We start from the raw sequence: 25586 nt of genomic DNA on the forward strand, positions 1-25586 counted from the left end.
TTGGACTTCTGGCTGCTACATCTGTAAGAGAATAAATTTGCATCATTTTAAGTCACCATGTCTGTGGTAATTTGTTAAAACATTCACAGGAGATCTTACCTAATAATAGAGAAACATGTAAATTGACCATACCTCCGCTATGCCCACAGAGTATGCAAATTAACCCAACAAAGATGGTGGTTAATTTGCATACATACCTGGGTCCTAGGAACCTCCTTGGCACTCAGGTCACTCCCAGCCAGCCATAGGAGGGGCGGGGGCTGCGCCTCCTTCCCAAGCCTAAAGCCTGGGGTGGAGGCTTTAGGCTTGGGAAGGGGCCAAGCCTTCGATCGGAGGGAAGGGGAAATAACTCAATGGAAACATATCCTCAGGTGAGGATAAAAAGAAAAATAAAGAAAGAAATGTCATATCCTATGAAAGACACATCTTGAAAATGCTTAAAGAAAGTTGTCATTTTTCATGGTGAAGGGACTGGAGTTCATGTTGATGAAAATACCTTGGTGGCTGCGGTGACTGGCAGTGGCTGCAGCAGCAGGGTGATGGGCTGGTGCCTTCCCCTGATCAGCCCGGTAGCCTCCGGCAAAGGGAGGCCAGACTGGGGCTTAGGTCCGCTCCCAATGGGGAGTGGGCCTAAGCCATCAGTAGGACATCCCCTGAGGGCTCCCAGTATGTGAGAGGGGGCAGGCTGGGCTGAGGGACCCCTCCCCAGTGCACATATTTTGTGCACCGGACCCCTAGTTAATACATAAGATTTTTTAGTGCTGGAAAGGAATAAGTCCAGTCTCCCTAGACATGGCTATGTTGGCAAAGTCTCGCCACACAGAGAATCTGAGCATCTGATGTAAATCAGACTCACAGGCTTGGCTACTGCGAGATCATGCCACCCATCCCTCCATGATGGGAATTTTATTTCTATGGCCCATTACCTTCACTGCTGACATTTACTGACTCTGGGTACGAAGTTTTGGAATTCAAAGATTGAATTCTGCAGCTGAATACAATTACTCTGCTTGGAAAACAATCCAACACAGGTTCATAAATCAATACATACACACTAACTCAAGATCAAACTTTGGCCAATGTCTGTGACGGTTAAGGTCATTAACAAATGTGGGTCTTAATGAGGTTATTTTTTAATATCAACTAAAATCACGTCTGTGTTCAGACTAAGGTCTTCTTTTTTTATTACCATTTTCACTACAAATTAATGAGAAATACATGACAAGTCTTCAAATATGTGGGAATTAAGCAGTTGTATTAATTACTAAAATTACTCTCCATTTGATAGTATAAATCAATTTGAGGTGTACTAATCATTGTCCAGTTTGTGATACTAACCTTAGGTGACCTTTCACCCTAACATAAAGTTTTCCAGAGATGCCATACCTATGTACATTTATTCAAAATATTTTTCTCAGGTGTATTGGTATGGCGGGCGGGGGTGAATGCATAGACGTGCTGGGATTATCCTACCAACTTAGTTTGTAGATTCTCTTTTTAAAGTACTATATTTTAACCTCTCTTGTTAAAAAGTTGATCTAGGAAAGGGAGAGGCTTAAAAAAAACAAACTTTCTAGTAAATGTTTACCATTTTCTCAGTGTTTAATTTTCAAGTTCTCTTCTCTCTCTCTCTCTCTCTCTCTCTCTCTCTCTCTCTCTCTCTCTCTCCCCCTCTTCCCGCTCATGGGTATTTCAGTATTTCAGTCTTTTCAAATTTGTCCGTAAAGGAATGAGGACATGCAGATTTCTAGGGCATCCCCTCTGGAATGGTTCTGATTTTTATAAAAGGGAAGCAGAGAGGTGTGTGTAAGGTAGGGTTAAAGACCAAGAAATTTGTCAAGAAATTCACTCCACCCACACTTATGACATCTACCATGAGGATCAGAATGTGTGTGTGTTGACAAGGTTTGTGTGAGAGTTGTCATTTTAGTGCAGCTTCCACAGACTAAACAAAGTTCCTTCTCCCACATCCTTCACCTTCTTAGGTCTTTCTTGTTCTTGCCTCCAGCTCAAGACATCTAGACTCTGGCTAAATCGCCATACAGAGCCCTCTGCATTTTCAGCTACCAATCTCCGACTGCAGGCAGGATGGGATGAGGTCATAAAACAACAACAGCACTTGTATCCTGGCCTTGAAAGACCGTCTGCTTAACATGCTCCAAGAAGCACTTGTTGGCTCTATTTTTGACAGAGAGAAGCATTTTTAAAGCAGTTCCCTAACATAGAGGGTTATACAAAGAAGGAAGAGGAAGAGGAGGAGGAGAAGAAACTGAATTGGGGATAAAGCTGTGTTGAGATGAAGAGTTGTTGTTAATGGCGACTCCCGTCTTCTAACCCAATTCAGCTGGGCATTGGTTGGGACGGAGGGGGGGAGGGAATCGCATGTACACTGGGGGAATTTCCCCAGCACCCCTGAACTGCTGACCCTTGACACCTTCTCAGCAGAGGCCATCAAAATAATCACCACCCTCTGATCTGGCTGTGGTCTGTCCCCCCACTCCTCCCACCCACACACCCAGTTCTTTCCCAATGATAGACTCGAAGATATCATTTCAATCCCACTTCCAAGAAGACCACATTTTTTAAGCCCCACTTTCCCCCAAAGATTTCCTTTTCCTTTCCTGTCCCCAGCCCTAACGTCTTTGTTCATGCGTTTGTCTCATGATGATGCCTGTCATTTATTAAGCTCTGATTATATGCTAGTTACATGCTAGAGCAATATCTCTTTCCTTTTCAGCACAGGAGGCATAATTATCTCCTTTTTGCATCTGAGAAAACTGAGATTCATGGGATTACATTTGCCCGAAGTCAGACAGTTTGCAATTGAAGGGCCAGCACCTGTTCTCTCCTGAAACTGGGGGCCTTTAACAGCCTTGCCTCCAGCAGGTGAGCAGCGGCCCAGAATGGCTTGCATGGAAGAGTTTGTAGGCTTGTGCTGCCAATAGATTTTGAAAATTTTTATAGGACTTTTGTAAGTTCACTTCTGAATTCACACTAAACATCCAGCAAATTATAAAGCTGTAGTCGAATTCAAGATAGAAAGGGAGGGCCTTTCTGCCACGAGGTTTGAGGAGCTCTCTAGAGACCTAGGCCTCTTCTCACCCAGGAGAAGGCCAAGTTCAATTCCAATGCCCAGACTGTGAAGCCCAATGGCAAGAAGCCAGACGACTTCGAGTCTGGCATCTCCCAGGCTTTGCTGGAGCTGGAGATGAACTCGGAATTCAAGGCCCAGCTATGGGGGCTGAACATCACAGTGGCCAAGGAAATGGAAATTGGGGGTGGTCGAAAAGCTATTATGATCTTTGTTCCGGTTCCTCAACTCATCCTTCCAGAAAATTTAAGACCGGCTGGTGCGCGAGCTGGAGAACACACTCAGTGGGAAGCACCTGGTCTTTATCGCTCAGAGGAAAATTCTGCCGATGCCAACTGGCAAAGAGCCGGACAAAGAATAAGCAAAAGCATCCAAGGAGCTGCATGCCATCCTGGAGGACTTGATTTTCCCGGGTGAAGCTGTGGGCAAGGGAATCCATGTGAAGCTGGATGCAGCCGGCTCATTACGGTGCATTTGGACAAAGCTCAGCAGAACAACATGGAACACAAGGTTAAAATTTTTTCTGGGACCTATAAGAAGCTCACGGGCAAGGATGCTAATTTTGAATTTCCAGAGTTTTTGGTTGTAAGGAGAACTGACTACATAAAATATCATTCTCAATACAATAAATAAATAAGATAGGAAGGGAGGGAAAGAGGGAGGAGGAGAGGGAGTTAGAGGAAGAATGGAGTTTAGAGTAATTGTTATTTTAAAGCCAGGGAAATTGTGTAAAGGGCCCGAGTTTCTGCCCACCTTCCCCTAAAATGGATCACTAATTCTGATGATCATCCTCGTAATACACTGAATAAAAAGGGAATCATCTGTTGTAGGTTCCCCATTGACCTCCCATCTCGGAAGCGGAGACTGTCAGCTTGCCGGAGGATCTGTTTTTTATGGCTCATTGAGCCTGGGGCAAATGGACCACAGCGAAGGAGGGCATTAAATCAAGGCAGTGGCCGACCTGCCGCCGCCTGGCACAGCGGCCAGGGTGTTAGGTAAGTGCTGGATGACTCCGGGAGGACCAGAGGCCTCTATCTGATTCTGGCCCCTGATCTCCAAGGGCCAGTGCCAAAAGGTAAATAACCATCGGAGAGGAGAAGTTTCTGACTTACCACCGTTTTTCCTATATCCACAGAATGGGAAAAGCTGCTTTGAAGAAATTTGGGTGTGTTTTTTTTTTGTTTTTTTTTTTTTGAAGGGAGGTTAGGAGGTGGGTTTATAAAACAAAGAACTCTGGGATAGAAAGCAGAGTGGTAACATACAAGCTCTGAAAAGCCTCCAGTGGACCAAGTGAAAGCCTTGACTCAAAGAAAGTAAAGGAATGTTTTCTCCGGAGATATTTAAGCATCTCTCTCCTTTGCCACCACCCACTCTGCCCCTCACTGGAGCCACACGGAGGGCTCTGATGAGCAGGGGGCTAGGGAGTGATCCTGAGAAAGCTCTCTCAAGGCCTGTTTGGAAAGACAATTATAAACTGAAAACATGTTATATAATTGTTAGCATAGCAAAAGACTTCACAAAGTATTTTCACATGCAGCATGAATTCATTTGACGTCGTACTTCCGATTTCTGACGCACGCAGCTGCTGTGGCCCCTCCCAGAATTCTTGTTCTGATATATTCTGTCTGAGGTGGGTCCTCCCGGGACATCCTGAGCCAAGGATCCAGGCGCAGTGGTTCACTGAGGTGGGCATGGTGTAGGCGGGGCCAATCAGGGAGAAGCAGACGGCAAGCAAAGGCACAATTTCAGGTGAAGTCTCGGACTCAACCTGATCCCAAGAGGGTCTCTGGAGTGCACATTGTACCTCAGGGTCGGCCCCACCTTTCAGCAAAGGCGACTGGTTTTTGTATGAGGGGCCATCCTTGTGGGAGGTGAGGGCAGCTTACACATCCAGAAAGGCACATCTTTGTTTATGGACAAGGAAGGCAGGCACCAGGGGGCAATTGTCTGAAGGTCACTGATAAGCCGTAGCTGTGAAGTATGAGATTGCTGACAGTGGCATCACTGAGCTGGGTGAAAGTCCTCCCTCCTGTGGAACTCCTGCTCATCCTTCAAAACCCCATCCAGGTGCTAGTGACACATTCTCTCATCGCTGGTAACCCAACTGGGGAACCTCTTCTTTCCTTCTCCTCCTTTGCCTGTCATATCCTTCTAGAGTAGCATTTGTCATTACAAGTAGAGAACTCTTTCCCCAAGAGCCAACAGGGCTCCTTATTAATAAGTTTGATCCCAGGGAACAGATTTTTTTTTTCTTTAATTTCAGAGAGGAAGGGAGAGGGAGAGAGAGATAGAAATATCAATGATGAGAGAGAAGCATTGATCGGCTGCCTCCTGCACACTTCCTACTAGGGACTGAGCCCACATTTCGGGCATGTGCCCCGACCCAGAATCGAACCGTTCATTAGTTGATGCTCAACCATTGAGCCACACCAGCTGGGCCCAGGGAACAAACAGTAATGCATTTCTCCAAGACCCTGATTATCCTCAGGGGAGGCAGTGGGGAAAAGCTAGCCCACCAGCTGTGGTTTACTAATGTAGCACCAAATGACTGCCAGCTATAGTAAAGTTTGTTTGCCAACTCATTCTTCTGAAGACACAGAGGGAACCATATGAACAAGTCCCTAAGAAAACTTGGTTTCAAATAACAAAGAACATTGTTCAGAGAATAACACATTATGTATCAGGAATCTTATAAAGAAAGTTTCTCCAGAACCTGGGCTTTTCTTATTGTTATAGCTAATTGTGTAGTGATAGTGTCCATTGTGGGAATGCTCTAGGGATGTTGGGGTTTTCTAAAGAATATGAAACAGGGAAGATTAAAGTAATACCATGGTCAAGAAAATTCTCTCACTTTCACCCGGCATTTAGGTGTATAGTCCACTGAGGTTCAAAGAGAAACACATTTAGCAAATAATCCTGGTCTATGAAGAATTTCTTTTCAATTATATCAGGCAAGTTCACCAATGTGTGTTACAAGACACAGGGAAAAAAAGATCAATTCTACTGCTGAGAGAGAATCTGGGTCAATTTTATAGATTCATGCTCACATGAAATCCACATAGGTATAAATTTTGGGAAATATTAATTAAAAGAAAAATCATACCAATTATCAAAATAAGTTAAATTGCTATCTGTTTGCAGTTCGATAAATGGAAAGTATCCTAGATCTTTACCCAAATCAATTTATTTGGCATTTATGGAGTTGCCATGGGACTCTAGTAGTACTATGTATATTTGTTCACAACATAATAAGCTTCTTTTATTTTTTTATTTTTGTTTTTTTGTTTACATTGTTGGATCATATTACTTCAGTTTTTCATGGATCAATACTGAAGAATTTCAATAATTTAGAATTATATAAGAATAACAAATGGATTCATTAAAAAAGAACTTAATTCAGTTGGAATGAACTGTTTGTTGTTGAGAAATACTTAAGAATCACTCTATACAGCAAAATACAAATCATAGACTTAGAAACCATTATATCCACAGTGTAAATTTGGCATTAATTACCAATTACATCTTTCTAAAGCATCTATAAAACTCTGGCGTGGAGGAATGAGGGTACTCTTACACAACAGTGCCCCTCAGGAAAGGACGTAAAGACTGGTGGCCAAGTTTTCCATTTTTGCTCATCAAGATTTCGATCAGTTTTACTTGAACAATCGGTTTCATTCAATTCCCACTGATTAACTTTAACCCAATCACTGAAAGCTGAGTAGGTCTGGGATATGGGTTTTAATTGTCTTCATAATGTACCTGGAAGGCCACTGGGGAAACTGAACACACAATGTCTTCTAGGCAGTGCTGACATAGAAAGGCATCTGGACAGCTTGCCCCTCAGAAATCTCAATCTCAAACTGACCTTCTTTGTGTGTTCTCTTTCTTCTCAGAGCGTGTTTCTCAGTATGTTCTTTTCTGTCAATATTTATGTAGGTGTTAGGTATATCTTTACCTATCTCAAAATACTGCTTTTCTCTAAGGCTCTCACATGAAGCAAAATTTCAGTCAAAGCTGTGATATTTTTTTATCCTCCCTCTATTTGTAGCAAAGAAGGGACTTTCTATGAAATTTATGGAAGTGCAAAAAACCCTCAGTGACCAAGATAAATAATGTCCTACTGGAGTCTTTTTAAAAAATAAAAATGAATATTAAAAAAGAACTCAAGATGAGTAAAATATTCAAATTTTAATGACTTAGCCTCACCCCAGTCCCTACCCTTTTAGGGTCTCTGTGGTTGGTCATAAGTGCTCATCAGTGCCTCCAGAATCATGGTGGGGTGTTTTTCCTGGCTCCCTGGTGGACATGAGGCAGCAAACTGGAGAGAGGAGGTGCTGGGACATGAGTTAGTTGGACATTGGAAATGTGGAACCAGAGACACCAACTTAAGTGACAGAGAAATAGTACTGAAGAGCAGAAGAAAGCTTTACTGTCATGTCAAGGATTGGAGTTGTCACATTTCATTGGCCATTTCAGTCAAGATTAACTGTAGGATGGTCCTCTCCATGATCCCTACTTCTAGAGGCTTTCTTTATAAACTAGTAACTCGGGAGTACAGATTTCAAGGATATTTTGGGGATTTTTTTAAGCCTTGGAAGAACTACCTGCTCAAAGAAAAAAGAAGTTCAAGTATTTGTGTCTACCACCCTGAGAACCTGAGGGCTTCTTGCAATTGTCCATGTAGAAAACCATGGTCATCCTTGAATTCTCCTTCCTCAGATCTTCAGCTACCAGTGCACAAAATCATATTTTGAGATCCCACCAGCAGTCCCCAAAGGAACCCAGTAAATAATAATAATAATAATAACAATAATAATAATAATAAACCTTCCTTCCCAGCCCTTGGAATGTAGATCATGCTGTTCAGCATTGTGTATCCACCTGGGCATTGGCTGTAATATTGTTTGATAACTCTAAGAGCAGCAGTGTATGACTGGAGACCTATAGAGACACACAAAAATGAAAAGTTCCTCTCAGGAGGGTCTGCCGAGGAATTAAACTTGTGTTGTTTACATTGTAGTGTGGGGACCAGCTTGGCATGCTAACATGTGTTTTTTGTGAGGTTCAAGCAAGTCAAGGCACCTCTCAAGTTCAGGGGAAAGACCCACCAGGTGTCCTTGTGCATGAGGGATTAAAAAGCTTCAGGAAAAGAACTCAAGCTTGTGAAGAGAGAGACAGGTAGAAGAGTTGGATTAATGGCTCAGTATGAAAAGTGAGCATGATTGTGTGAAAATGGTCTCTGTAACTCTAATGTCCCTTAACCCATGTCCCTATGGACTCGTGCCTGAGTCCTGGTTGGAGCACTGCAATAAAGGGCAAGTGAAATATAAATGAGCTATGTCATCAATATCTCTGAGCAACAATGAGAACATAAGGCAGTAGCTCTTAAGTATTTCTACTTAGTAAAAGATGCCATAAACAAAGAAAAGAGACAGATGGCCCACTCAAAAAAGATAGTTTCACTGTATAAAGCAACAAGGCATTAATGTCTTGAATAAACAAAGAAGTTCTTTTTTTCTTAAGCTCATAGTTGGTTTAAAAAAAGAAACACTAATAACCAACAAATATAAGTAGAGATGCTGAGTCATTAGCAATGGAGAAGAAAGCAACACAATGATGGGAAACCGACATCAGAATGGCAACACATGGAAGGGAAGATCTTCCCTGATTTCGGAGAGGATGTGTGGAGACAAGCGTGCTGCTGCTGGGTTTATGCAGCTCCCCAAGAGCAGTGTGTAGGACCCCGTGAAGCTAAGCCTGGGCACACCTGGGGCTCAGGATCCACTCCCGGCTGTCCATTCAGATAAATCATCACAGGAGGCCTCGTACAAGGATATCTATGAAGGTCTTGCCTGTGGCCATGCCGAAGAAGAGGCAATCAAAGAGTTTCTCACTGGGGAGGTGGCCAGTTAAGTGTGGTGGCACACACTACGGAGCACACTCACGACAGAAAACATCAGCAGTTCTTTCAAGAACTTATTTAAAGCAGACGGGATGAATGAATGGAGAGCAGGAGGGATAGACTTAGGTAGACAGGGCTGCATAGGAAGGGAGGGAAAGGCTGCGAGTTCATAGAGTAACTCTTCAAGTTGCCTAAAACACACACACACACACACACACACACACACACACACACAGCAACACTACACATTCTATGTGATACTGAGACAAGATTCAGATGTATGCAATGCTCTGAGATAGGGCTTTCATGAGAAAGGGAGTAAGGAAGTGGAATAGGCACAGGGGAAGAAGTTCACCTAGCATGTCGACTTGGGGAAAGTCTAGAAAGATCCCCAGTGGGCTCTGGGACATAAGACACATCCTACATTAATCCCACCTTGAGGCAAAGGACTGACCTTTTGTACCCTTTATCCGCCAGTCATTGGCTGGGACTCCCTAGCCCCCACCCCCACTCAGTGTGTAAGTCTCAGCCAGGAACTCCCTGCAGTGAATGACTGTCACCATCCAGAGCTGGGGCAGCTGGAGCTGTCAGCACCCACCAGCACCAGCTGTCAGGTGCACCACCTGGGAAGGGGTCCAGGTAGAGTGCGGTTAGCACCTCCTGCAGATAACACTTACTGAGAGAGGAGGAACCTGTGGCGGAGATGGAGAGAGGGTAGGTGAAGAAAGCCGCATCTCAGACAGAATGATGACGTGAATGTGCTGGAAATAGGAATGTGATTAACTCAGCTCTGAGCTTACAGCCCCTTCTTTGTCACTCGTATAAGAGGAAGCCACACGCGGGGATGGATTGGCACTTGGTATATCCCTAGAATCTGTTATGAAAGGGAGAAGGATGAACACCTGCCACCTGCTGGCAACCGGCGCAGCATAATGTAGGCTGCAGAGAGGTGGTGTCTCCGGGCCAGGCTTGTCTGTGAGCGTGATCAGAGGTGACTAGAACAACAAAAGCACAGAAGGTTCAAAACTTCTTCTGTGTAATTGACACAGAAAAGGCAGAGCGAAATGAAACGCTGGGCTTTGCTGGGTGGGGAGCAAGGCTGGAAAGAGTAAACCGCAAAGAGTCAGGAACTGCAAATCAGGAGGCAAGGGCTGTCGTAGAAAAATAGATTGCTGCACAGTAGAGTGAAACCTCAAATAGAACAAAACAGTGTGTGTGTGTGTGTGTGTGTGTGTGTGTGTGTGTGTGTGTGTGTGTGTTGGGTAGGGCTATCTTGGCTTTTGTATTGGAAACTGCTCCTGGTGGTGGCTCTGTCTTACACAGATAAAGTGGAAAGCACTCAGCAAGCCCATGACCAAATGAGTGTGCACACACGTACACACATGCACACATTTAGGTGCACACACAGATGCACAGGCATACACGAGAATGTCCTACTCCTCTTTTCTGAGTCATGCTTTGTCTTCTTTGCCCAACAGAATGGCTTGGGGGACCTCTCTGTCTCAGAGACTTTTGGGCAAACAGTTCTGGGCTTCTGCCCACAGCTGTTCACTCCTCCAGCTTTGACACAGACAAGACTCAGAGACCAACCTTGGCAAACACACCAGCCTGTCTCCCTCAACCCATCACACAGCCTCTTTCCATTCTTAGCCGAACCTCAAAAGTCTTGCATGAAATGAATTTCCGCTCACCTCTCCTGTCAGGCTTGCCTTCTCAGGACATCAGTCTTGCCCAGACGCCAGGAGATCCCATCCTTCACTTAACTTAGGCCAGCGAGGCTCACAGTGTGGTCCTTGGATCAGTAGAAGCCGCACCAGAGAGTTTGTTAGAAATGCCGCTTCCAGTTCTCGGGCTCCCCCCAGAGTCACTGAATCAGACTCTCTGGAGTTGGGCCCAGGAAGCTGTGTTTAAACAAGTTCTGAAGGTGAGAATCCCTGCCTAGGTCACGCCTTACCCAGGAGGATGGGTAGAGCTGGGAAAAGAGTGTCTACCCTCTGGGAGTCATAATCTGGTGCCACGGTCCACTTCCTGAGAAGCCATGCCTGAGATGGGACAGAAGAGGGCTGGAGTGATACACTCTGGAGTGTGTGGGTTGGGGGGCGGGGGGAGGAGGAGGAAGCGGGACTGGCAGGAGGATGCAGGCAGAATTCTCAGAGAGGGGAGGACATCTGGGCCTGAGCAGCCTGGGAACCAGTGCAGGAAAGGGACTCAGAGCAGCCTGGGAACCAGGCTAGGAACATCCTCTCTTTAGCCTCCCCTGGATCCTTGCAATGTCCCGGCCCGCAGGATATCTGACCCTACCACTGAGGAGAGACACATGGGGCAGGAGTGAGGTTTCTGGGTGTATTCCTTTCCCAGGGCTGCTATAAAGTGGCACAACTGAGTGGTTGAAATGACAGAAATTTACTGTCTCACAGCTTTGGAGGCCAGAAGTCCACAGGCAAGGTGTCTGCAGGGCCCTGTTCTGAGGGAGGCTCCAGGGAAGAATCCTTCCTGCCACCTCCTACTTTCTGGTGGCCCCCAGCAATCCTTAGCACTCCCTGGATTGTAGATGCTTCACCCCAGTCTCAGGCACCACGGTCACGTGGCCTTTGCTTTGTGTGTCTGTGTCCATGAATGTCCTCTCCGTTTCCCATGAGAACACGAGCTTAGGGGCCACGCTACTGTGGGATCATCTCATCTGATTCTTAACTACTTACACCTGCAAGGACTCTATTTCTAACAAGGCCACCTTCACAGGTACCAGGGGCTAGGGTGTCCACAGAGCTTTGGGGGGGAGGGGTCACAATTTAACCCAAGACACTGAGGGCGACAGAGTGCCACAGGAGTCACTACACCCCAAGCCACCTCTCCAGGGAGCTTCGTGCCGGTTCCTTCAATAGGAAGCTGCTGATAGAAAATACTAAGGCCAACTCTCAGAGGCTAGCAGAACAGTGACCGCCCAGGGACCCGCTGGCCTAAAGACAAAGAACATTCGCACAGTCCAGAAAGTTCCTTTTCAGATTGTGCTTCTCAGTACAGTGGGTGGAATTTGGCCCTTGTCAAAAGGCCAGCAAAGGCAGCAGCCCATGACCATCGCATGCCCACAGGGGGAGCAAGATAAATAATGTCTTGCGCTAGACCAGGTGCTTCCAATGGCTGGAAGAACAGCCGGGTCTCACAGCCCACAGCGCATTTCCTTCCCAGGAACTCTGCTTTGTAGTTTTGTGTTGTGCCCTGCAGCACTTCCTCCACTAAAACCACACAGTGAGGCCTCTGGGAGGATCTGGCCCCAAAGACAAGCCAGAACAAGTCACCAGACTCTCCAACGGAGCTCTGGGGTGAACTTCCAGGAACTGAGAGTGGAGATGTGGTCTTGGAAGCCACGATTTTGTGTTGAAGAGCCACACAGGTGAGACAGGACGGATTATTATTTTAAGTAATAATATTTTACTCATTATTTTAAGTAATACCAGGGGCCAGCCTGGGGGCACCCAGAGCAAAGTACTTGGCCCACAGCACACACAAGGACCAAGAGCCCTTCTTGGGTAGGCTATTGGGGGGTGGGGGGGTGACTGTGGAGCTCACAGGAGGCAAGAGGAGTGAGGGCAGGGTAAGGCTTTGCACCTGCTCTTGAGATCAAACGCCCCCTTCCCATGAGGTTTGCAGCCCCAGAGCAAAGCAGATTGTCTGAGAGTCAGGGAGGCGGGGGAGCAGTGGTGGGGGGGTGATTAGGGGGGGGGCCTGGCTCCCTAAATGCCCTGGATCCACATGGGTGGTTCTTGTAGCACAGAAATGGGAGCAGAGCTGGTCTAGGGCCACCGGATGCTGAGACGTCCCTTCCCCTGGTGTCCCTCACTGCCGAAGGATGTGGACTCCAGGGTTCCCAAATGTTGCAATGGGATGCCAAGGGGAGCGGAGCCTTGACAGCTGGTGCACCGATGGGGAAACTGTGCTGTGGGGTCAGGGAGGGACTGTGTGGGCAGCCCAGGCTGGGACCTAGATGGAGGGCATGGCTGAGTTTCTAGGGGCTGAACTAAGAGCTGGGTGTGGCTAGGGCCTGCAGTAATGAGCACACAGTGCCAATGAATCAATCAGAAGTCTGGGGGGGGGGGGGGCGGGGGGGGGGGCGGAGGGTCAGAGGTTGGCTCCTAGACCAGACATGTTGCCTCGAGGCCACATTGGCTAGAACATAGATCGCCCCCAAGGGAAAGGTTGGGGGCGAAGGGATTAGGATTTCTGAATTAACTCAGTATTTCCCTCAAAAGAAACCATGTTTTAAACCAGGACTGACAGAATTGCCTGCAATCAGCAAGATTAAGTTATCCGCCATTAGCAGAAATGAGGGCTTGTGAGCTAAATTAAGCTCAATTATAAAACAATAAAGAAAGTTACATTTCTGCACACCGGAGTTTTATGGTTGTGAAATTTGTATCCACCACACAAAAACTGTAATTGTAATTCAAGGCAATATGTGATACATGCCATATCAATTGTAGAAGCAAAGTGTTTTATGATTTCAAAGAAAGGAGAACGTGTGCTTACTGGAGATTTACAACCTGTCTCTGGAACTCAGCCTTTCCATCTTATGGATTACCTGCCACCTTTCCTCAAACCCAACTTCCCGTAACTGTATTACTTATGATTCTTGCTTCTGCAGGTGACAAAACCCCTACCTCAAACCAATAAGAAAAGGAAAAGGAGTTTATTTGCTCACAAAACTGAAGTCCCCAGAAGGACCTTCTGCTTCAGGTATGGCTTGATTCAGGGTCAAATGATTTCATTGGGCTGGAGCTTCTGTCTCTGGATTTCTCAGTCCTGTTTCCTTGGTGTTCAGTCCTTGCTCTAGACCCATGTGCTCGTGAGATGTCTACCACAATTCCAGCCCCGTTATCTTTTCACATAGATGCCAACAGGAAAAGGAAGTATGCTTCCCCGATAACAAAAGCCTGCTGATTGAATCTCCTTAGCTGGAAGGGCGGAATTCATGTCCTGTGACCATCGGGAAGCCAATCCCTCTGGTCAGAAGGATGGAAGGTGCCAATTGGCCTACACATGGAGTTGTTCTATAAACTTGACCCCAAAGGCAGCCTCAGAGAATGGTGGGGCAATGGCTCTTCAGGGCAAGGAGAGGATGTGGGGCAGAAACCACAAGGGCCTAGTATTGTGTCTCTGATTATGACACACAGTTTAGTCACTTTTCCTCCTAAGACAGACAGACTGTCCTGGGGCTGGCAGACATTCCATTTGTTTTTCCACCGCAGATTTATGATCAGAGATGAGCCACTGCGATTAGTTCATTTTATTGGTACAAGTAATATAAACCAATTTTTGTTCATCCATTTGGGCTATTATAACAAAACTAGAGGCCCAGTGAATGAAAATTCATGCACACGGAGGGTCCCTTAGCCCAGCCTGTGCCTTCTCACAGTCTGGGACCCTTGGGGGATGCCCACCTACTGGCTTAGACCTGCTCCCTGAGAACAGATGATCTCATAGAAATAATCCTATCCTTGGGTAAGGATTTTTTTTAAAAGGTAATGGTCGCATGAAAATTCACTGCCAGCGGGGCTGAGGGGACTGGGCGCCGCAATCTTGTGTCTGTGGGTGCCGCCATCTTGTGAGGGTGTGATGGTCAATGAGCATATTCCCTCTTTATTATATAGGATCCTTTGTGCCAAGCATAGTTCTAAGCACCTCACTCAAATAGCTCATTTAATCCTCAAAACATTCCATTAAGTGGAAAATAATTTGTAAATGTAGATGTTTTTACTCACCAGCAATATTGTAAAAGGCTTTGAGCCTATGTTCTTTTGGGGTGGTGTATGGGGGAGCAAAGAGTTGAACCTTGAATGTGGTAGACACAGGACAAGTGGTAAGTGACAAACTTACCAGTGGAAGAAAACTTTCTCCATCTTCACCATCCCTTTTTCTCTACAACTTTTTATAAAATTTTCACATATACAGAAAAGTATAACAAATAGTACAAGATCTAAGTTCTAAGCTCAAGAATATGTGTGTGTGTGTGTGTGTGTGTGTGTGTGTGTGTGTTTGCTGAGTCACTTGAAAGTAAGTTGATAATATGCTGACATTTCATCCCTAAGATACAGCATGCATGTCCTTAAAATAAGGGCAATCTCTTACATAACCACAACACTGTTATCACACCTGAGAAAATTAACAATAAAATTGAATATGGCTTGCCTTTTCCCTCTGCTGCTATTTGACCAATAAAAATGCAATAAAAGAAAACATTTTGAATTTGAGTTCTAACAATCTAGTATTCCATATCCTTTGGTTATCTGTAAATGCTATAGGTTAGTTTATTCTTATTTCCTGAAAAGCCTTTGCTCTTTTGATGGGGACAGAGATGATTTTTTAAATAAATACTTTGCAGGTTAAAACTTACTCTCTTAATAAGGTAAATGTGAACATACCCCCACATGAGTGGGAAAAGAAAGGCTGAACATTATAGATAAATAGTTTCAGCCTCTATGGATTAGAACTCTGGATTTTTCCAAAAAGTTCCAGTTAAAATGAGAGCTAATCAATAATTCAGAGATGCAACCTCCAACCAGGGGATTTCACAGTTTAATGAACAAGAAACCATACACAGGTCCAAAATGTAACAGTTAATAGATGGGACTTCAACTTCCATTTTCAAGAGTGTGCACTAGGCAAGGATCCAATCACATCAGCGAGCTAGTGACAGATCATGCCTTTCATTTCCCATTTATGAAGAAAATCACGATTTTGCTGACTACAGGAAACTGTAACTTTAAAAATCTTGAAAAAAATATATACACCCCTATGTTATTTACAATTTACAGAGTTATTTACAATAGCCAAGATTTGGAAGCCACCCAAGTGTCCATCAGTAGATGAGGGATAGCAAGGCTGTGGTACATTTACACCAGGGAATATTACTCAGTCGTAAAAAGAAGGAAAGCTTACCTTTTGTGACAGCAACTCGATTTTAAATTCACTTAACCCTTTGTACGCCATAAGCATCTATAGATGCATGCGGCAGGCCTTCCCTATGCGCCAGGCGCGTCTATCGCTGCAAACCTCACATATCAGCTCTGGTCACCCAATTTTAAAATCAAACTTGTTAGTGACATCTCTGGGTCTGTAAAGAAAATTATGGTAACTTAAATTCATAAATATGACAGCGCATATGGAAGAAATGGGGATGCTTTCCATTTTGGACGCGTGGCAGTTAACTAAAATATTTCAAGTGAAACCAGGCTGCTGTGGGTTGAATTGTGTCCCTCCAAAAGGCCATGTTGAAGTCCTCAGCCCCAGGACTTCACAATGTGATCTTTTTGGGAAACAGAGTCTTTACAGAGGCAGTCAAGTAAAAAGGAGGCTATTAGGGAGGTGTCCTTATAAAAATTTGGACACGGAGTCACATGCACAAGGAGAATGCCAGGTGAAGGTTAAGGCAGAGATCAAAGTGATTCTGCCACAAGCCAAGGAATGCCAGAGATTGCCAGCAAACCACCGGACGCTTAGAGAGAGGCACGGAACGGATTCCCACAGCTTCAGAAGGAGCCAGGCCCGCTGACTTCTGGCCTCCAGAAGTGTGAGACGATAAATGCCCTGTCATTTAAGCCTCCCCACTGTGGAATATAGTTTCTGCAGCCCTATGAGACTTAACTCCCAGGCCAAGTTCTTGAGTTGATGTTTCCTCAATGACAACTAATGTTAATATACAATTTCCTTCAGGGAACTAAATAATGTTTCCTATATTTACTCAAGGAGACTTTTCTCTTGAGTTCTTTTGGTTATGTTATTTTAAATTAAATCATGTGGACATCCACATGAAAATTTAATGAAAGAACTCAAGTGATTAGCTAGTGACCCTGAAATATCAGCAATGATTATTACCTTTTTCTCGTTTGGGTGGTGAAGTGGAATATTCTTGATCTGCTCCTTATCTCATCTCAGAAACCTACCTGAACCACAGTAGAATCTCTGTGCTGCTCATGTGGTGTGCATACAGCTGATTATGAATTCTAGATAGCCCCAGGAATAGCCAATAAGTGTTTTCCATTTCTCTGTTCATTTGATTGGTTCAGTGATAAGCATATAACCCAAGCTAGACCAATCAGAACATTCCCCAGAACTTGCCAGCATGATCAGAAAAAGAAAATGCTCTTCTTATCAGGTATCAGAAGTCCTAAGGTCAGTGCAGACTTCTGTTTTGGGATGGAAACCTCACTGAAAATGATGAAGCCATGCTGGGTAGGAGATACAGGGTCAGTCACAATATTATTCCCTGATAAACTCTACCTGAAATCAGAAATATTCTTTGGAATTTCCACTATGTGAGCCAAAACCTTTTCTTTTGTGCATTAAGCCAGTTTGAGTTGGGTATTTGACACTTGTAATAAAAAGTGTCTTAATTCTCCTGCAAAATGTATTCTTGACTCGTGTTTTTGCCCCCTCATGGCCTGTGGAAGCCTTGCATTGGTCCTGTGCTAGAACTTTCTGGAACACAGTGAGCCCTCAGTAAGAGTTGATTACATTTTTTATCCTACATTGTCAAAATAAAATCAGTACCCAAATTAAACAAAATGACCCTGGGATGGTTTTCCTTATAAGGTGGGATGGTCACAGTCTATTCACCAACATCATTGTGGCAAGTGCCATTTCCAAAAATGGCTGCACGAATACACCTGTTCCCATAGTCTCTTATTACAACACATTGCCTTCTTTCCCCTGAGGGGTGGCATCTGTGTTTCTCCCCAGTGAAGCTGAGTGAGCCTGGGGACTGCTCCAACCAAGACAAAATGGCAGAAATGATCCTATAGGACTTGCAGGCTAGGTCATAAAGATAGTGGCTTTCACCTGGTGCTGTCTCAGATGTTTGCCCTTGGAACCCGGGTACCATTCTGTGAAGGAGGCCAAACAAGGAGACACCTTGCATGGAGGGCAGGCAGCTGGGTCCCTAGCCTCCAGCCAGCATCACCCACCAGACATCTGAGTGAACAGGCTGCAGATGGTCCCAGCCTTCGGGCTTCAGATGAACTGTGGCTGCTGTGCCGTCTCTGAATGCCTGACTCACTAAATACATGAGCATAACAAATGGTGGTTTCACACCACTGAGTTTGAGGGTGATTTATCACACAGCCATGGCGAGGTCATTTGCAGTGTGTCAGAGTTCCCTTCCCTGTATGTTTCCCGTCAGGGTGGGCCACAGCAGAGATTCTCCTGGAAGATCTGGAGGGTGGCAGCCATTTGCAGCTGACACACATTATTGCTGATCTGCGGGCTCATGGGCCCGAGGCAGCCCTGGGGCCTGCGGCTGCTATTTTGGGCTAGTGTGTATTTAGCTCCACGATGAAGAGCCAGGTCACCTCCATCACCATTAAGGTCAGAGGCAACAGGAACTGAGATGTGATGGAATCTAGGCTGTGCTGTGGATACCAGCTTGACGTTGGTCCCTTCCAGTTTATAACCATCTTCTCTTCCTAACTGCCACTCAGTGGACTTAAGTCCAACATCAGGCTCTGGGACAACAGTTTTACAGAAGCTGCTTAACCAGCTCCCACAATTGCATGAGGTCAAATCCTCATCTGTAATATAAAATGTATTTTATATAATGCATAATATATAACAGTTAATTATATAATCTATATATATAAAAGCCTAAGCCACCATTTGACTGGTCAGTAGCTATGACATGCAATGACCACCAGGGGGCAGATGCTCAACGCACAGGCATGAAAACATGGAACAGACTGATGAATCTCGGTGGGGGTGGGGAGGGAGGGTGGGAAGAGATTAACCAAAGATCTTATATGCATACTAGGGGCCCGGTGCACAGATTTGTGCACCGGTGGGGTTCCTCTGCCTGGCCTGCTGGGATCCAGCCGAAACCAGCAGTCCGACATCCCCCAAGGGGTCCCGGGATTGCAAGAGTGTGCAGGCAACAAGAACTGAGGAACCCACTACTGCACAAATCATAGTGTAATAGATAAAACATAATATAAAAAGTATAATATATATGATATATGACATGGTATATGGCATAAGATAAATGACATATAATATGCAATATTTTACATGTACATAAACTCACATATATCGATAGATATATAGATATATAGATATATAGACAGATGAATAGATAGATGTATACACATCTCCCAGATTCTGTTTCTTTGATTGAACTTGATTGATACACATAGGACTCAATAGCCAGGCTTTCTTCTCCAGTTTTCATTTTATCGCCCTCTCATTTGTCATTCAATGTTGTGCAGCCACTTGACTCTGGTTATCATCGCTCACAGCATCCCGCACCTGTTCCCTGTTGACATTAGTGTTGCTGCAGTCCTCACTGATTTGCAAATATGAATACATTTTGATGATGTAAATAACCTTTGGATGCAAGCTGTGTCTGAGAAAGATTTTCCCAAATATGTAAGAATAGATTTATATCCAGATTGGATCCTACAAATATTCAAATTAAGGAAAAATCTTGCTTCTATTTTTGTCATTCCTTGGATGACCCTTTATCCAACCTTTTAGGCCAAGCTGTCTAGTATATTCAGACTTCTATAGCAAAATATACTGTAGATTTTGCTACTTAAACAAAAGATCTTTATTTCTTGCAGTTCTGGGGGCTGGAAAGTCTGAGATCAGGGTGCAGTAAGGTCAGATCCTGGTGAGGACCCTCTTCCTGACTTGCAGATTGCCACCTTCTTGTGTCCTCAAATGGCAGAGAGAGAGGCCTCTCATCTCTTCCTCTTCCTATTAGGACACTATTCCCATCATGGGGCTTCACCCTTGTGGCCTCACCTACATGTAACCACCTCCCAAAGGCCCCACCTCCAAATATCGTGGCATTTAGGGTTAGGTCTTTACCATGAGTGGACACAAGCAGTTAGTCTATAACACAAGATAAGAAACAAATCCAATTAACCTATAAGAACTTCTACAGAGGATTTACATGTTTATGAATGATTGAGTGTGTTTGGAATTTGGCAATCAAAAAGTACACTTTGCACACTGGACATGTACTGGGAGGGGCAGACTTGAAGGGATCTGTCTACAGTCCCTGCACAGTCCCTGAGGCTGATGGAAGTGGCCCCTCCATCAGTAGTATTTAGTTGTACATGTTGGGAATTCCATTGGGTGCTAACTGAGAAGCTTCCTCACCAAGAAGAAGGTGAAGGAAGCCAAGGACACTGATGGAGAACATGCTGATGACTCAGAGTAAAACATGGCACCTCTTCAGAGAATGACAGCCATATTCTCTGCTGTGGAGGTCCCCTCAAGAAGAGATGTACCTTTCACAACCCAGTATATTTTTAGTCCCAGATGTAGCAAGGTTCATCAATACACTGAGAACATAAACTAAGTAGGTTGAATTACTGTTTTTACCCCAGGGGCAGGAAAGGCCAGGGAAAGCGATCTAAGCGTTAAGAAAATGATTAATTTTACTAAATCTATATCTCACAGAGTCACCTCTCCAACCACCACAGATGCATGGCAACAAACATTTGTTGCTGTGCACCATGTAGTTGCGTGGTTATTTGTTACACATCATTGCTGTGGCAAGAGATAAATGCAGTACCAGTGTTATCCGTGGGGAGCTCTCTTGGTCCCCACCTGTTGCTGGGGGATGTGGGTTTCTTGCGATGTCCTGAGAAAAAGAATTTTCTGAGACTCCCACAAGAGGATGAGATATTGTAGAATTCTTTATTTTTGTGGAATTACACCCCTGAGTTTCCAAGGTCCCATTTCTCTCCATAGAAGGAGTGTAGCTGTGGCTTCAGCAGAGCTAGGATTAAAGCCATTGCCCAGAGTTTCTGTTCCGTGTTGAGGCACAGTCCAATCCAGCAACAGGCTACCCTGATTGTGTCCCCAGCTATGATCCATCAGTCCATCGCAATTGGGATCTGCAGGCTACGGAGGGAACAGGGGCAGGAGCAAAGCCAAAGGAACCAGAGAGCCAAGAGCCAAGACAGAGAACTCCTTTGTCTCAGGTCTTATCCACTCCCAAATTTTCACGGGCTTGCATTGACTCCACTCCTTCTAGTCAATGATTTCTGTCCCCAGGTTTAACGGACAGGCACCTTCCCTACCTCACCCAGAATCATTGCACATGCATCCATCTCCCCCTTTGTTGGGTCCCTTAACTCAGTGATCTGTAGGGAATGGGTCAGTGGTTCCCTGGGGAGCATAAAGTTGTAGGTTCCTGGTAAAACTGCACAGATGACATACCTATACTGTCTGGTCTTCCTTTTGCTCCTTTCCTATTATTAATAACTAGCTAATTACAACAATCACCAGAACCTTCCAATGTGCAGCCAAAGGGGAGAGTCTCTGCTTTAAGTTCATCTGAAACACATCTCTTCAGGGGTTCAGCATGGTAGATTACAGGGAAGACCCGGGTGATCAGCCTGGTGGATTACAGGGGAGGCCCCAGATATTCAGGATGGTGGATTATTAGGGAGGCCCCAGGTGTTCAACGTGGTTGATTATAGCTGGGCCCCTAGTGGTCAGGGTGGTGGATTACAGTGGGGCCCCAGGTGTTCAAGGTGGTGGATTATAGGGTGGGGCCAGATGTTCAGCGTCCTAGATTATATGGGAGGCCCTAGGTGTATACACTGTGGTGGATTACAGGGGAGGCCTCAGGTGTTCAGTGTGGTGGATTACAGGGGAGGCCCCAGGTGCTCAGTGTGGTGGATTAGAGGGGTGGCCTCGGGTGTACATCCTCGTTGATTACAGGTGGGCCCCAGGTGGTCAGGGTGGTGGATTACTAGGGAGGACCCAGGTGTTCAACATGGTTGACTATAGCTGGGCCACTGGTGGTCAGGGTGGTGGATTATAGTGGGGCCCCAGGTGTTCAAGATGGTGGATTACAGAGTGGGGCCAGGTGTTCAGCATTGTGGATTACAGGAGAGGCCTCAGGTGTTCAGCATGGCGGATTACAGGGGTCCCCAGGTGTTCAGTGTGGTTGATTACAAATTGGCCCAAGTTGATCAGTCTGGTGGAAAAAATAAAAATAAAACTCATCTCTTTATGCCCCAAACACTCAGGCTAACTCATACCCAATGACACTGCAGGCATACCACCCTTCAGGTTGTTGGTGTAAAAATCACGTAGTCTGCAAATATCTTCCCTGATGTCTTTTCTCCCCCTGCCCCTCCAACCCCTGTTTCATTATTTATTTATTAAACTTCTATCTAGAGCACAAAATCCAAGAATTCAAAACAGCACCGTTTTAATTCCGAATGATCCTTCATAATCCTTCAAATAAATAAGAGATTGCCTCATTATCTAGTGTTATAAGACCAGATTTACCACTTTCCAATTAGCTGTTGTTTGCACCTTTCATTTTTATGTGGCACCTAATTTCAATCTGGTCTAATTTTCGATCCACAAATATAAATTCCACATAGCATTTTACTTATCTCTGAAATAAAGTTAATGCCCTAGTTCTAAATTCCTTCCTCCAACACATTATTGTTTTTTGAAATATTAATCTTACTTGGAAAATTGGAATATTAGTTTCAAGTCCTTTACATTAAAATGCCATTTGTTAATTTGCATTAAATAGCTGGCATGATGGGCCCACTGAGAATTAACTTTCCTTTTACAAGTTACTAATTATTAACATTTTTTATCTTTGGCCTTCAAGTATTTGTTTTGATACCCTACTTTTCTAGCTGTTCCAAGTCATAAGTCATCAGTGAGGAAGCAATTAAGCCACCAGGTTGTCCTAATGGCATTCATCCTGCGGCATCATTCATATTATGAACTAGAGTTTGTGTTTTAACAGCTTGTAAAGATCAATATGTTTAAATATTGAAAATTAATATACAGATACTTCCTGATGTTATGTATGACTATCCTGAGTCTTCTGCTGGACTTGGGATTCCTGGCAATGAGGAAAACTGGGCAGATGGAGATGTCTGTTTCTTTCTCAAACACAGAGGAATCTTGGGTAAATATTATAGAATGTTTAAAAGTGCATAATCAAGTTCAAAAGTAAGGGAAACTTTCCCATTCAGCCAGAAACTAAGAGGGAGCCTGTAGGGACATGATGCTGTGAGGTGGACATCCTGGACGTGAGCACTAACAGCTGAGGGCCACGGTTTTAATGCTCGTGTTGGAAGGTATGAGGTCTTGAGCCCTTAGGAGCCAGAGGTAAAGGTCTTAGACCCTTTGTAGATCTTCTGACTCCATCAAAAGGTTATTCTGTAATCAGAAGTAGGGTGGTATTAGTTATCTATTGATGTGTAATTAATTGTCCCCAAACTTCTCAGCTTAAAATAACATTTATTATCTCACAGTTTCAGTGGGTCAGGCATCTGGATGTGACTTAGCTGGGGTCTCTGAGTCCCCCAAAAGACTGCAATAGAGGTGTCAACTGGGGCTTGGTCTAAGCTCACTCGTGTGGCTATTGGCAGGATTTCATCCCACATGAACTGAGAGCCTTGGTCCATTTTGAGTATTGACCAGAGGTCTCTCGCAGCTCCTCACCACTGGGTCTCCCCATTGGACAGCTTGAAACATGGCAGCCAACTTCCATCAGAGCAGGCAAGCAAGAAAGTGAGAGAAGGCAAGCAAGGTGGAAGCCGGACTCTTTCTGTAACCAATCTTGGAATGGCATCCTATCATTTTGGCTGCATTCTATTTCTGTGTTATGGCTAGTTCATGTTCAAGGGGTAAGGATTACACCAGGGCATAGGACTACCAGAAGACAGAAATTATTGCGAGCCATCTCAGAAGCCACTCAGCACACGGTTCTTAGTCTGAACCCAAATGTTCTTGTCCAGAAGTGGGGTTATTAGAACCTAGAACATGGGGTAGGTCTTTGCTGACAGAAGACCCAAAGCTCTAAGGAAGGAGTGCTGCCACGCTTGATTGGTGTCTCAGGGTGAGGCTGCCATTAGTAGTGTAAAAGAAGCTAGAGACTAAAACCATCACCATCTCTTGTGATTATGAACCATTGCGAAGGTGATGCTTGAGGAATAGTGAGCAAAAAGGAAGTGGTCTCTTCTCTCTCCTTCTGTCTTCCATTCTCACTCTAAGCCCCCTATTGGCAAATGCTGGAAGACAAGCAGGTGCCTAAGGAAACACGTGGTTTGCAGAGTCCCAGTCCTGGCATCACAAAACAGAGTATAGAGGAGGGGAGTTACAGCGGAGAGGCCGTAGCTTAATAACCAACACAAACAGCAATAACAAATATCCTCCTACTGGCCCAAGAAAGTGGCTAGGAGGCTTCTCTCTGCCCAGAGAACTGGATGAAAAATAATATTGTTCTCCAATAAGGAATCAAAACAGTAATTTGTATATAGCATAGGTGTGGAGTCTAAATTTGCACTATCCCCAAAATATAGAAATTTCAAAAAATAACAACAAATTCCAGACAAGTGAACCTCTGCAGTTACCAGCAGGAGTGGAGGCAAAAATTTTCTGTCTATAACTCGGGACACATAGGCCTCCCACAGAAAAAAAGAAATCTCCACTAAAGATAAGCTCATTACCAAAAATTTTAAAAAGGAAATGATAACAGAATAGGAAATGAATCACCATAAGGGCGAGTCAGCCGTCACAAAACCAGAGGAAAAGAAAGAGAACAGAAGCGGCATAGTCAAGGGCTTGAGAGATTAGAAAAACAAAGTACATCTGTTTAAAATCACAGAAAGATTTTAAAAAATCCTAATGACAGAACAAGAAAACATGGGTGAAAGAGGCATATTTTTCTAACAGGTAAAATAGAATATCTGGAAGAGTAAAATAGGTCCATTAAAATAAAGTTACACAGCATAATAGACAAAATTGAAGAAAGATTTAGCTAATTGACTCTAGATCTGAACAAATTACCCAGAAAGCAGCACAGAGAGATAAAGAGGTATCTTTTTAAAAAGAGAGTTTCTAGTTAAACATGGCACCTTTAACATAAACATTTATTACCTCTCTTTTCTGGAAATGCCACCAAAGAGATACTGGTAAAAAAATAAATAAATAAAATATAGACAAATGGAATGGGAGAGGAAGAGATGCAGTAATAAAACGTTAGTAATAAACATTTTGCCCGGAGAAAGCTCAAACCTAAGCCAACAATGGCAAACTTTAAAGCCGGATGCTTTATGTTGGCACATCTGAGAGCAGGGGTGTGTGCAGAATTCTAAGTAGAACTGGCAGAAAAACAATGAGTAAAGGCTGAATCCAATTCCCCTCTTATCTCTACAGAAAGTTTCTGGACAAGTTGAACCAGAGAGAGTCAGGATTCGGAAAAACCCAGGTAACTTTGGGCAAGGACCATGGTAAACTGAGGGGGTAAGAGCAGTTCTGCTCACTTCAGGATGAGCCCTGCCCCTTCCTGCATTTGACTTGGGGAACATTAGCAGCCAAGGTCCACCTCTCAGCCAGGAAAGTGCTGTATGTCCCCATTGGGAAACTGAGCACCTCAAGAGAAATTTTCTACTCTTTTTTTATACAAAATACACTTCCTCCACTGTTTGATCATTTTTGGCTAGGTTCGTTTAGAAGAATGATAATTAAAAAGGTGATTGGAAACTTTGTGTCAAAAAGAAAAGAAAAAGCCCAGCCGGTATGCTCAGTGGTTGAGCATGGACCTATGAACCGGCA

At 44.5% G+C, this 25586-nt stretch overlaps 1 pseudogene; it reads left to right on the top strand.

Annotated features, from left to right (window-relative positions):
• LOC114235203 (40S ribosomal protein S7-like) overlaps positions 1 to 25586 on the top strand; it is a 92222-nt pseudogene that overhangs the window by 48340 nt on the left and 18296 nt on the right.

This window comes from Eptesicus fuscus, chromosome 4, assembly GCF_027574615.1.
Source record: "Eptesicus fuscus isolate TK198812 chromosome 4, DD_ASM_mEF_20220401, whole genome shotgun sequence".
NCBI lineage: Eukaryota > Metazoa > Chordata > Mammalia > Chiroptera > Vespertilionidae > Eptesicus > Eptesicus fuscus.